The following is a 14,609-nucleotide window of genomic DNA, read 5'->3' as shown; positions in this document are numbered from 1 at the left end:
GTCCAGTTCTCAAATCCATACATGACTACTGGAAAAATCATAGCTTTGACTAGATAGACCGTTTTCAGCAAAGTAATGTCTCTGCTTTTGAACATGCTGTCTAGGTTGTTCATAGTTTTTCTTCCAAAGAGCAAGCATCTTTTAATTTCAGGGCTGCAGTTACCATCTGCAGTGATTTTGGAGCCCAAGGAAATAAACTCTGCCACTGTTTCAATTGTTTCCCCATCTATTTGCCATGATGCCATGATCTTAGTTTTCTGAATGTTGAGTTTCAAGCCAGTGTTTTCCTTCTCCTCTTTCATTTTCATCAAGAGGCTCTTTACTTCTTCACTTTACACCATAAGGATGGTGTTGTCTGCATATCTGAGGTTATTGATATTTCTCCTAGGAATCTTGATTCAGCTTGTGCTTTATTTAGCCTGGAATTTCACAAAATGTACTCTACATATAAGTTAAATAAGCAGGGTGACAATATACAGCCTTGACGTACTCCTTTCCCAATTTGAAACCAGTCTGTTGTTCCATGTCTGGTTCTAACTTTTGCTTCTTGACCTGCATACAAATTTTTCAGGAGGCAAGGAAGGTGGTGTCATATTCCCAACTCTTTCAGAATTTTCCACAGTTTGTTGTGATCCACACAGTCAAAGGCTTTGGTATAGTCAATAAAGCAGAAGTAGATGTTTTCCTGGAATTATATTGCCTTTTCTATGATCCAACAGATGTTAGCAATTTGATCTCTGTTCTTCTGCCTTTTCTAAATCCAGCTTGAACATCCGGAAGTTCTCAGTTCACATAATGCTGAAGCCTGGCTTGAAGAATTGTGAGCATTACTTTGCTAGCGTGTGAGATGAGTGCAATTGTGTGGTAGTTTGAGCATTCTTTGGCATTGCCTTTCTTTGGGATTGGAATGCAAACAGACCTTTTCCAGTCCTGTGGCCTCTGCTGAGTTTTTCCAAATTTGCTGGCATATTGAGTGTAGCACTTTCACAGCATCACCTTTTAGGATTTGAAATAGTTCAGCTGTATTTCCATCTCCTCCACTCCTTTTGTTCATAGTGATGCTTCCTAAGGCCCACTTGACTTCGCATTCCAGGATGTCTGTCTCTAGGAGAGTGACCACACCATTGTGATTATCTGGGTCATGCAGATCTTTTTTATATAGTTCTTCTCTGTATTCTTGAGCATTGTTTAAATTGTAATGGCAGAGGCCTAGATAGTACAATGTATATATTGATGAGTTCACATTTGTGAGCAGAAAATACAAGTTTTACAAGCTGTTCTTACATTTTGAAAATACAAGAGAAATAAAGCAATCTTTACATGGACCCATATACTAGAGATGAGTTAAGTAAAAATCTTAACAGAAAAACTATAAAGTTAATTAGATACAAGATATGAGAATGCTGTCAGGGCCAACTTTTTGTGGATAACAATGTCTTAGACAAGAACTCCAAAGCACAAGCATATTTAAAATAAAATAAATAAATAAAAACAGGAAGACCGTGAAGACTACTTTGGATACAGCAAACAGAAGTTTACCAAGAAATAATAAATAGGTGATGAATCTCCCAAAAAAGTAGAGAGAAAAATAAAAAGAAATGTCAAAAAATTAACAAGCATATGAAGAGATGCTTAAATTCATAGGAGAGATGCAAATTATAATAGCAATGACTAATTAATGTTTAACATTAGATTTGTTCACTTTAAAAAGGTGGCTAATGCTAAGAGTTTCCATGGATTTAGAGTCGAGGAAAATTGTAGACTGGTGCTGCAGTCTTAGAAACCAAATTTAATTTCCATTAATCCAGTTTCTGAATGTATTATAGCTCAGAGGAATTTTCCAAACTATCAGTGAAATTCTGTAGACAAGAATTTGGAAAAACGAAACTTCCCAGAACTTCTCAGTGTAGTTATAGTCTCAGCCTCCTGAGATATAGGAAATGATATACTGTGAAGAGAGAGAAGGTTTGTTTTTACTTCCCAGAAACACTTTGCATTTCACCTAAGAAGAGAGTTCATCTGTAGCCATTTGTCTCTCTAATAATATATCTAATTGCGCCTCTCCTCTGTGGTAAAAAGGGTTATAACTATAGACCTGGTTTACCACAAAAGATGGTTGAGTAACAAAAACTCTGCAGGGATTCAGAAGTTATTTTAGTAGGGATTTACATTTCAAAAGGGATGAACATCTGGGTTATAAATCTGGAGAAGTTAAATCTCTCCCATTTAGAAATTTATCTACATACCAAAGGGTGAGAATAAGAACCCAGGATAACTTGCTATTTTGCCAAGGAGCCTATCTCAGAAGGTAACTGCTGACAGCTGCCTCTTTGCTCCATGTAAGAAAAAAAAAAAGATATTTGTGGGTTCTTTGCCTAAAATATGGACCTCATGTGTGTAGGGTGAGATTTAGCTTTCATTGTGCTGCCTCATGCTAAATATTGGGGTGCAGGTGAAATAGAGCAGGACCCTATGGTCCTTGCCCACTCCCCACACGCATGTCCTCTGCCTGTCTTTTGTCTGTGGAAAACTTAGTAAGTTAATAAGTTAAATAAGTTAAGTCAGAGAAATGAGAACATGTAGAACAAAGGAAAACAGTCAAGGCGATCAAATAATAATAATGTAAACATTAAGTATAATCAAGAACCTTTAGTTCCTCCTCAAGGGGTATAAATAATATTCTGAGCTGTCTTGTAGATATTGAAACCTTCACCAGGTGGAAGACATTAACTACATAATGGCCAGACTGTGCCCAAGACATAAGCTGCCACAATTCCAAAAACTGGCCTTAAAGAAATGGAAACAAACTGACCCTGGAACTGAAGATCAACTGTACTGAAAACAATCAAACGATCAAGATGACACTGATCAGATCACCGATGATGAATTTCAAGATGTCTGTCAGAGCTGACGGTCTATTTCTGTATGTATACCCCTCTATCTGTCTATAAAAGCTCGTGTCCCTTGATTGCCAGTGGAGAGATTAGACCTTTGGACAGACTTCTGCCTTCCTCTACCTCTCCCACCAGATGATAGCATCCTCTCCACCAACTTGGCCTCTTTATTGGCTTTTGGGAAGCAAACAGCCAGACTCCACTTTTGGTAATACAGGGAAACCAACTGTCTATTATTTGTCATAAATAATAATCTTCTTATTCTTGTTTAGTTGCAAAGTCATGTCTGACTCTTTGTGACCCCATAGACTATAGCCCACCAGGCTCTCTGTCCATTGGATTTCCCAGGCAAGAATACTAGAGTGGTTACCATTTTCCTTCTCCAGGGGATATTCCTGACCCAGGGATGTAACTGCAGTGCAGGAGGATTCTTTACTGCTGAGCCACCAGGGAAGCCCAGACGTTAATCTCCTCTGGTTCAAAAACCTTATGTGTGCTTTCAAAATAATATTAATAAATACAGATATTAAAAAGCTAACAATGAATGTACATCATAGTGTTGTTTGTGTTAAAGTTGGAGGTGTCAAGCTCATATATAAAATACTGAGTTATCTTGCCAGTAAAATGGGTTTATTTGGAAATAGCAGAAACCTGCAGTTTGGGATAGGCAAGCTTTGGTGAAACATAGGCAAGTCTAGAGAACAAAAGTGGGGGGAGCTTGCTTTTATTAAGTCTTAGGTGAAAACTGGGGATGGTCGTTTTGAACAAAAATTCACTGTGGGAGAATAAGAGTTTGAGGTTGTGGAGGTTTCTCATTGAGTGTAGGCAATGGCTAAAAGAACAGGATCAAATTCCCAAGTGATCAATGTACTCCCTCAGGCCAGAAGAAAAGCAATATTCTTATCTTCCTTATATCTGCAGGCTGCAAAAGTGGTATGTACTTGAGTGGTATTTGCTTCAGGGCTATCTGACTCTATTTTAAAATGTAGTTTTCCTTTATTTATTTTCAGAGAGGTCATCAAGTTGTCCAAACATAATATGAATTGTACTAGTACATGAATTAGGAGCCACATCTGATGTTTGAATGCTGACAGATTCTGTCCTTAACCAAATTCTACTCACCCTCCTCTGAGTTCCTTTCCAACTAGGCTTCAACTTTGGCCTTCTGTGTTCATCTCTGTGTTGTTCAATTTTTAGCAAGAATAATGCCAATTCAGTTTAGCTAGAACCCTTCCTTCTCCATATCTGATCACTTTCAATATCGAACTAAGTTCCTTATCCTGCCCCATCTCCAAGTTATAGTCTGCTTTTAGCAGATTATAGTCAGTTTAACCAGAACACCCTTATACTCCTGACTGTTCTTCTTAGTAATTTTCCGTCCACTTTACCCTCACTCATAGACACTTGACTATAAATTCCCAAATTCCTGGTATTTGGAGTCAAGTAAAATCTTTCTCCTCCACTGTAAGATCCAGTGCAGTGTTCCCTACACCTATGACAATAACTCACCTTGAATAAAGTCTGCCTTACCATCTTTGACAATTATCATGAATAACTTTTTTTAAAATCAATGCTGTGAGCTGCCTTTGATAATGGATTGTAAGTTTCTTTACCTCTGAAGTGATCTGTTCTATGTTTGCCTTTGAAATCTTTTTTGTTACTTTGGCTAAGTGAATTATTTCACAGTGATCTCTATGATTCTATCTGACTGAGTGTTATAAACCCTTTTGATATTTATTGAAAAAACTTCCTAAATCGTTTTCCTTCTAGCTAACTTTGGGATGCTTCAGAGGGCCCCTGAAACATCCCAAAGAGAGATATTAAACTACCTGAGTTCATTTGACATGTTAAATTACATGGGAAGTATTGTTGGAGGAGTGATGAATCTTCTCAGGTTATATTGTATGGCTGATGTTACTAATATAGATATCCTAGAAATTACAAAAAAATAAGCCCTCATGGTTAGACTTTTCCTATCCTGATGTCCTTAAAACATGGCAACAGTCTACTCCTAAGTCGGGCATTAAAAATGGGTGAACAATAGCTATAATCAAAGAGTCAGGGCTGTGAAATCCCAAGACGGCCGCTTGGATTTTCCCAGTTCCCTGACAAACCTAATTTTTTTTTTTTTTTTTTTTTTTGATGGATTAAAGCCTTCCCTGGCCAAAGGGTTAATGCTCTCATAATGAAAAATTATGTTTCACTGAATATTAAGCTTTGTTAATTGTTAAACTAAGTTTCTAGTTTTGTTAATTAAGGGATAGTGTTTACTAAGACTCACTTCTGAGATAGTTCCTTGTTGTTGTTATATTGCTAAAAGATTTAATTAAGTTATTAAAAAGGACATTCTAAGTATGAAAAAAATTAAAATCAATGCTGTGAAATATGATTGGCAAACTGAAGTAATGGACATCATATTGCATAGATGGACATAAAACTGAGTTGAGAGGAGAAAAAACTTTAAAAAATGAAATCATGTCATGATTCTATTTATAGCTGAATTCAGAGTCCAGAGTGCTCACCATAAACTCAAGGAACCCTGTGCTCCTTGAAATAAAAGCTATGACAAATCTAGACAGTATATTAAAAAGCAGAGACATTACTTTACTGACAAAGGTCCATACAGTCAAAGCTATGGTTTTTCCGGTAGTCATGTATGGATGTGAGAGTTGGACCATAAAGAAGGCTGACCACCAAAGAATTGATGCTTTCAAACTGAGGTGTTGAAGAAGACACTTGAGAGTCCCTTGGACTGCAAGGAGATCCAACCAGTCAATCCTAAACGAAATCAATCCTGAATATTCATTGGAAGGACTGATGCTGAAGCTGAAACTCCAATACTTTGGCCACCTGATGTGAAGAACTATCTCATTGGAAAAGACTCTGATGCTTGGAAAGATTGATGGCAGGAGGAGAAGGGGACGACAGAGGATGAGATTATTAGATGGCATCACCAACTCAATGGAGATGAGTTTGAGCAAGCTCCAGGAGATGCTGAAGGACAGGGAAGCCTGGTGTGCTGCAGTCCATGGGGTCGCAAAGAGTCAGACATGACTTAGTGACTGAATAACAACAAATATAGAGAATAACCACACACATTTGTATAAAACATACACAATCAAAAGTGTAGCTATAGCTATCAAATACATTAGAATCCCTGCTGCCTAGGGTAGTAATAGTAGGTGGGACAGGATGGAAACAGGAAATAGAAAAATTAAGTGTCTATTAATTTAAAGGAGAAAGTGATATATCAAGTATTATTTGACATGAAGTGGGAAATATTAATGCATCCTTCTGCTCTTCATGATAAAAGTGAAAATATGTCTTACTGAAATACTTAAAATATTTGAATAGGTTAATCACAATCATACATATTAAAATTATATTTTATTTTTGGATTATTGTATAGCTTTATATCCATGTTAAAACTGAAGACTTTCAAAGATAGGATGGCATTTATGGAGACGAAAATGAAATGTTGTCATTATCATACTTTCCAAGTCCTTACTGATAATTGAATAATCTAGAAATGGTAATTAACATTTTATTTGAACCTATGATTATTTATTAATGCTAAACCTGCTGAAAAAGAAGAAAACATCTCCAATATGGTCTTCCTAAATGCTGCATCACCAAATTGATATATAATTAATCATAGTTTTGGCTCTCTCAGAAATGAAATTTTAAACCAATCAATCAGAAATCACCTGGTCAGCAGAGGTTAGGTAATCAGCTTGATAGATTCCCTGCTGCTGCTGCTAAGCCACTTCAGTCGTGTTCGACCCCATAGATGGCAGCCCACCAGGCTTCCCCGTCCCTGGGATTCTCCAGGCAAGAACACTGGAGTGGGTTGCCATTTCCTTCTCCAATGCATGAAAGTGAAGTGGCTCAGTCATGTCCAACTTATAGTGACCCCATGGACTGTAGCCCACCAGGCTCCTCCATCCATGGGATCTTCCAGGCAAGAATACTGGAGTAGGGTGCCATAGCCTTCTCCAGATAGACCCCCTACCATCCCCTAAAGGAAAGTAACCTTGAAATAACCAACACATTTTGCCTAATATAATTTCCTTCTGCTTGCTTCCTCTGGCTATAAAAATCTCATTTTATACAGCTCCTCAGAGCTCCTTTCTATATACCTCATTGGATGCTGCTGGGTTTGAATCGATTTTTGCTCTAATAAATTCTTAAAATTCTTAATATGCCTCAGATAATCATTTAACAGTTAAGGAGTCAAAAGAGGAAACCAAAGGAAATGCCCACACTGTGAAGAAGCAATGCTGCTGCTGCTACTGCTGCTAAGTTGCATCAGTCATGTCCGAGTCTGTGCGACCCCATAGACAGCAGCCCACCAGGCTCTCCTGTCCATGGGATTCTCCAGGCAAGAACACTGGAGTGGATTGCCATTTCCTGGAGAAGTAATGAGCAGCCAGATATAGGTATGAGTTGGGCCCCTTGAGCTCTCTGCTTTCTCCCTGCCTCTGAGGGTAAAAGATCAGCCCCTCTTGGTCCCAGCTCCACAGTTTTTACATTGTAAACTTTCAGACTTTTTTTTTTCCCCCCCCCCCAGATGGAGTCTGGAAACCACTGGAGTCAGACTAGGTCTCAGTTAGAAACAGATTTGGTTCAGGGTTGGACTGAGTCCCACTTAAACTGGACTAGGTCCAGTGTGAGGTGACAGGTGAATACAGTTTTAAGACTGAACAAGCAGTTTAGTCCTACCAAAGATAATCTTGAATTACAGTAGACACATTGAGAATTTTCAATTTAGGCTTATTCATTTAAGATATGCCCTAAGGAAAAAGGGGTCTTAACTGAGAACTCACCATAAAAAAGTAGAGAGAAAATTATTCTCCCTCCTCTATATTTTCTGGTGACCAGGAGACCCATTAGGACATTCCACTCTCTCTGCATTCAGAATCCTGGGAAAACTGGTAGAAGTGAGAATACTCTCTAAAGTCAGCTCTCCCTGATTTCTTTCTATGGTGTCTAGTCAAGACAGGAAGTTAAAATGTCACTTTGTCCCTTCCTTTCTAAATTCGATTTGGCAGGAAAAAAAAAAAAAAAAAAAACAGAATTAGATCCTTAAATTGTGACTTGAGAGTTTCCCTTTGGATACCCACTGGTCATTAATCTTCTTTCTCTCCAGACATTGTTATTATTTTCTTGTTTGTCTCATTTTGTGCCCTGAGAACTTTCTTGGCAACCTTAAGGTTGGGGCTTGAAAAATACAGCCAGGTAGAAATTTGAGGTAAACTTCATTTGCTGCTAGTGTTTTACTATTGCCAGCTCTCAGGAGAACTAAGTCTTTCTTTTGAGGGGATATTTTTGGAATTGGCTCTGGATCATGTAGGAGCAGTAATTTTTGTACCCTTTTGAGGGATGACCCTGCATTCATGGACTTTCCTGATAGCTCAGTTGGTAAAGAATCTGCCTGCAATGCACGATACACCAATTTGATTCCTGGGCTGGGAAGATTCCCCTGGAGAAGGGATAGGCTATCCACTCCAGTATTCTTGAGCTTCCCTGTGGCTCAGCTGGTAAAGTATCTGCCTGCAATGTGGGAGACCTGGGTTCAATCCCTGGGTTGGGAAGATTCCCTGGAGAAGGGAAAGGATACCCACTCCAGTATTCCGGCCTGAAGAATTCCATGGGCTGTATAGTCCATGGGGTTCAAAGAGTTGGACATCACTGAGCGACTTTCAGTTTCTTGCATTCATAAGGTAGTTCAATACTGCTAGGAATATTTACTGCTTGTTTTGGCTGAAACCTGACAGTATGCAATACTAAAAACTTTTATTTGTATTTAAAAAATAATTTAAGTAGCTCTATGATGAGAAGTTGGCCAAGCTGAAGCTGATAATTCAGGGTCATAAAGAAACATTGTTTCAGCCCTTCTCTCCTAAGATAAAATCAAAGTATGTACCTAAAAAGAAAAAAAATTTCTTTTTTTTTCTCCTGAAAACTCTGTGGAAGCATTTACTAAAATATTCCAAAGATACAGAACTCTAAATCTAGAACATGGTAATATTTTAAATTTCATCATAGTTGAAGATTTTCTGCCTTATATAAAGAAACAGACTAATGTAGCTGGTAGAGTGTGTGAACCTCTATTGTTCACATTGCAGCCAACTTCTTTGAAGAATTAAAAATAACTACTTTTATTTTACAAATTGAGTCTTTACAAGAATTGAAATGTGGCTCCAGAAACAATTCAAAAGCCACCTATCGTTTTTACAAATTCCAAATCCTCCCCTCTTGCTGCTGCCAAGTCTCTTCAGTCGTGTCCAACTCTGTGAAACCCCATAGACAGCAGCCCACCAGGCTCCCCCATCCCTGGGATTCTCCAGGCAAGAACACTGGAGTGGGTTGCCATTTCCTTCTCCAGTCCATGAAAGTGAAAAGTGAAAGTGAAGTCGCTCAGTCATGTCTGACTCAGTGACCCCAAGGACTGCAGCCTACCAGTGTTCTCCTGTGTCCATGGGATTTTTCCAGGCAAGAGCACTGGAGTAGGGTGCCACTGCCTTCTCCAAAAGGCTTACAGATACTATAAAATATCTGGACTTAGGGAAAAAAAAGGTGTAGCTTGTTGAAACTTGGACGTTTTCTCCATGATTTTAATTTTTCTTGTAAAAAAAGTTAATGAACAGAAACCTAAATTAGTCATGAGATCAGAAAAGGGGTTCTCTTCCCATGAAGACAGCAGAGTTCAACAGGGAAAAGACTCCTTTCCTGGCTACAAGTCAGCCAATTAAAAGCTATTGGCCTCTGTTTACTATAGTCCTCCCAACTTTCTTTTCAGCTATAAAAGTGATCATCTTCCTTGCTATCCAGAAATTTTAGTGCCGTCCAGAAATTTCATTGCCATGCTAAGAGATACCAAATTACTATTCTCTATTGATCTTGAATCCATCCTGATTGGAGAAATATCTGGCAGTCTATTTGTTTTAGGTCTACACATTCTACCTGGTCATCTCTAGAAACCAAGGTAATTCTTATCAAAAGGAAAAAAGTAAAAAAAGAGGTTATTTTGAAAACAAGAACTATGAAAGATCTTAAAAAGGTTGCTTCACATATGTAAGTAAAAAGCTCTAGCCATGTGAGCAGGTAAACTTAACTTATTCCATCTGCCAGAAACAAGTTGGATGCAACTTTTCTCATAAAAACTAGTGAGTTTTGCATTATCATACTCATCTCCAAGACAGGAGATGTAAGAGATGAGTTTGATCCCTGAGAAGGGAAGATCTCCAGGGGGAGAGCAGGGCAACCCACTTCGGTATTCTTGCCTGGAGAATCCCATGGACAGAGGAGCCTGGTGGGCTATAGGCCATAGGGTCACAAAGAGTTGGACAGGATGAAGTGAGGTAGCATGCGACAAGCACTTGATCTCTTGGCTAAAATCTTAAAATAAAATCTGTATGTCTTGTTTCTGTCTATATGTATATGTATATCTATGTATATATGTTACAGATGTGTGATGTTTTTCTACTTCTGGATGGAATTACTTAAGTTCATTTTGTTAGATAGTTATAATAGGAAAAAGGAGTCCGAAATAGCAGTGGCTAAAAAGACAAAGAAAGGAAAAAGCCCGTGAAAATAGAACAAGGAAGGTCCAAGGACCGGAGTGAGAACCTCAGGTGAAGCAAACAGCCCTCCTGGCTAGCCTAATTTACCTAGGATTTGCTCAGAGGGAGGACAAAAACCATATAAAAAGAGGAGCCCAAACTGAGCCTTTCTCTTCTCTTTTCTGCACTTCTTTTGGGTGTAACACTGGTCCACAGTTTAAACTGAGATGTAACTGAGCTGCAGCATGGGTCTGCCATTTAAACTGAGCTGTAACCAAGCTATAACACTGGTCTGTCTGTCGCTTCAAATTTTTGCTGTGGTGAGACAGAACTCAGAAAATTACACACTCCCCTGACAATTTGTTCATGAGCTCTATTTAAATAGCTTAAAGACTAACAAATCCAATCTAGTTTCAGAAATATGGAAACTAAATCAAATGTTGTTTTTTTTTTTTTCAATTTCCCCTGATCTAGCATAACATTTGGTAAATAAAAGGTAGCTTAAGTTTATTGTTTTAATTAAAACAGATATGCCTTTAGAGCTATCAGTATTAAATATAATTCAGGGAGAGAACTTTAGTTCTACCTAAATTTTTAAAAGTCAAATAAACTCATGTTATCTCTGTTATAGGATTTGTCCAAATAATTATAACTTAAGATGATGGTTATCTGTTTAATGCCATCATTTCATAAAATAATTTTATAAAGGGAAAGTAAAGTCTTTATATTTACCTCATACCTATTACTTCTGGTGATTTTGTTTTTTAACATTGCTTCATATATTGCTGTTTATATTTTGCCTGAAAACCTTTTTAATTTCTTATATAGTATTTGTCTGCTGACAAAAAATTCCCTCCACTGTTGTCTGATTTTATTTTGGCTTTATTACTGCAAAAATTTTTGTAGGTGTAGAATTTTAAGTTTTTAGGTTTTCTCCCTCCTCAAACTTATTTCATCAGCTTATTAAATAAGTTGTTAAATATATCATTCCATTGTGTTCTGGCTAACACTATTTTTGATGAGAAGATTGTGACTGTTCTTTTGATAGCAAATGAATTGCTCTCTCTCTCTCGTTTAAGTCTGAATGTTTTTACAATTTTTCCCTTACATTAATTTTCACTAATTTAGGTTATTGAGAGGGTAACAGGCAGGAAGGCCAGGGGTCTCCAAATGGAGGAAATAGCCTGCAAGTGTCAGACATTTTTATCTCTCTTAAGCGGCAGGAGGAAACAAACTAACAATATTTTTTTCCTCCTCTATACAAATTTAAAGAGAGGTTTCTCTTAAAATACTGTGTTGCCATAATGACACCTGGTTTCACCTGAAGTTAGCTATTCTTGAGCCTAGAGATAACCAATGCCTTTTTCTTACGGAAATGTTTGTCTTAAGCTATGCTAATGTACTACGCCTTTACCCCAAACTCTGTCTCCAAGTTGGTTCCGCCTCTTGGCCCAAAACCTACTTGACAAACCAGTATGTTATACTCAGATATTGTTCCCCTAATCTATGTAAATGAAACTATTTGTATGGTGGTCTGTCCTTCTTTAAGATTCAAGTTAATTATTTTATGGCCCAAGATAAACCATTTGGTGCCATTCTAAATTTTAAGACATTCCTTTCTTTCATTAACAGACTGCTAGTGACTATATAACATCCAGCTAAAGACTAGCAAGGGGGTACTCTTTCTGCCCCCTTCTGATGCCTATGTCAGAAGCTTTCTCTATCTCCTTTATACTTTAATAAAACTTTATTACACAAAAGCTCTGAGCGATCAAGCCTTGTCTCTGGCCCCGGATTGAATTCTTCTCCTCCGGGAGCCAAGAATCCTGGTGTATTCGCGTGATTCAACAACAACCTTTCATTATGATGTCCCTTGTTGTTGATGTCTAATTATCCTGTTTAAATTTTGCTATTTTAGACCTGTAGATTACAGTATTCATCACACTTAGAATATTTGGGGCTATTTATCTTTATTATTTTTCTGCTTACTATCATCCTTTGGAGATCTAATTATTTTGGACATTTTCTCTATGTGCTTTAACATGGCTCAGCATTTTTCAATTGGACTCTACAGTGATAGAAATGTTTTATAATATGCACTGTCTAAAGCAGTGTCTCAAAACGTTGTGTGAATATTGAGTACTGAAGTGTTGTGTGGTGAACTGAATCTATCATACTGGAAAGTTCATGTTTTGATGGTTTCCATGGCTGTGTCTTCATATTTTCTTTTATTTTTCCCAGTGTATAACATATTGTTAAGCCCATTTAAAATTTTATAAATATAATTTATTGTGTTTTCTTTCTTTCTTTTTTTTTTTTTTTTTTTCAATGTTACAGCTCTATTTTATTTAGAAGATAGCAGGAGAGAGAGAGAGAGTGAGAGAGAGAGAAAGAGTGCACGCACGCGCGAGAGAGTCCGTGAGAAAGCGCTTTGGCTCCTCCTTTTATATGTTTTTTCCTCCACCTGGGGCTGCCCTATGCAAATTGGGCTTAGCCAGGAGTGCTATTTGTTCTGCCTGAAGTCTTCACTCTGGTCCTCGGACCTTCCTTTGACCTTCCTTGTCTTTTAGCCACCGCCATTTTGGACTTCTTTTCCCTATTCTACCTACCTAACACTCCCCCCTCAAGAGATGGGAGGCCCAATTCTTTGGGAATAGAGGCGTCGAGGTCTTCTGGCTACTTCCTGCTGAACTGGGATGGCAAGGGGTATTGGGCCTCCCCCTCTTGCTAGTCTCAATCCTCAGAGTCCTTATAGCGGTGTCCAAGGGTGTGTGATATTTTCCATGGTTGACTGTAGTTTTATATCTTTGTTGAACAGGCACTGCATGATATTTCTCTTAAGGTTGCATTATCTTAATTTCAGTATATATCTAGTAACATTATTAAATATAGACATTACCAAATTTTGAGTTTCTGATTATGTTGTCCTACTATATAAGAAGTTTAAAAATATACTTAGGCAAGCAATTAAGCTATCTGAAAACTAGATTGCTACATTTATGATCTTTTTATATTTGTGGGTGCAAATCAATATTAGCCTTTATGCTAGGGCCAGTTTAACTCTTCTACTATTGGGCTGATCCTTCTGGAGGTCATTCCTAAATGTCAAGGAGTATCTTTATTCTTGTACATTGACACTTGAATGTCTTTGAAGCTTGTGTGACTGAAAGGGTAACAGGCAGGAAGGCCAGGGGTCTCCAAATGGAAGAATTAGGCTGCAAGTGTCAGAAATTTTTATCTCTCTTAAGCAGCAGGAGGAAACAAGCTAGCTATTTTTTCCTTCTCTATACAAATGTAAAAGGAGGTTTCCCTTAAAATACTGTGTTGCCATAATAACACCAGGTTTCACCTGAAGTTAACTATTCTCAAACCTTGAGTTAACCAATGCATGTTTCTTATGGAAATGTTTTTTCTTAAGCTATGTTAATGTACTATGCATTTACCCCAAACTCTGTCTTCAAGTTGATTCCACCTAATGACTCAGAACCTACTTGACAAACCAGTATGTTATACTCAGATATTGTTCCCCTAATCTATGTAAATGAAACTATTTGTATGGTAATCTGGCCTTCTACAAAATTCAAGTCATTTGTTTTATGGCCCGGGATGAATCATCTGGTGCCAAGATTATCCCAAAATACATCTTATGGATGAGGGGCCTGGTGCCATTCTGAGTTTTAAGACATTCCTTTCTTTCATTTACAGACTGCTAGAGACTGTATAACATCCAGCTGAAGACTAGCAGGGGGTACTCTTTCTGCCCCCTTCTGATGCCTATGTCAGAAGCTTTCTCTATTTCATTTATCCTTTATTAAAACTTTATTACACAAAAGCTCTGTGCGATCAAGCCTCGTCTCTGGCCCCAGACTGAATTCTTCTCCTCTGGAAGCCAAGAATCCCAGCGTCTTTTCATTCAGCAACAACCTTTCATGACATTTTAGAATTGTTTAGCATACAGTTCCTCTGTATATCTTTACAGATCTCGAGGAGTTTCAATTTAATATTTAGTCCCAGCAGAGGCAAGCAACTACATATGTGATTTAGAGAGCTCTGTATTTTTATTCACTGCTTTTTCTATTACACTGCTCCATGAATTTCAGCTGCTTTAGCCTTTCCAATATTCAAACTCTCTCCAAAACTCAGTGCTCTA

Source organism: Bubalus kerabau, chromosome 7, assembly GCF_029407905.1.
Source record: "Bubalus kerabau isolate K-KA32 ecotype Philippines breed swamp buffalo chromosome 7, PCC_UOA_SB_1v2, whole genome shotgun sequence".
NCBI classification, from domain to species: domain Eukaryota; kingdom Metazoa; phylum Chordata; class Mammalia; order Artiodactyla; family Bovidae; genus Bubalus; species Bubalus kerabau.
Note: the sequence above shows the minus strand (reverse complement) of the source record.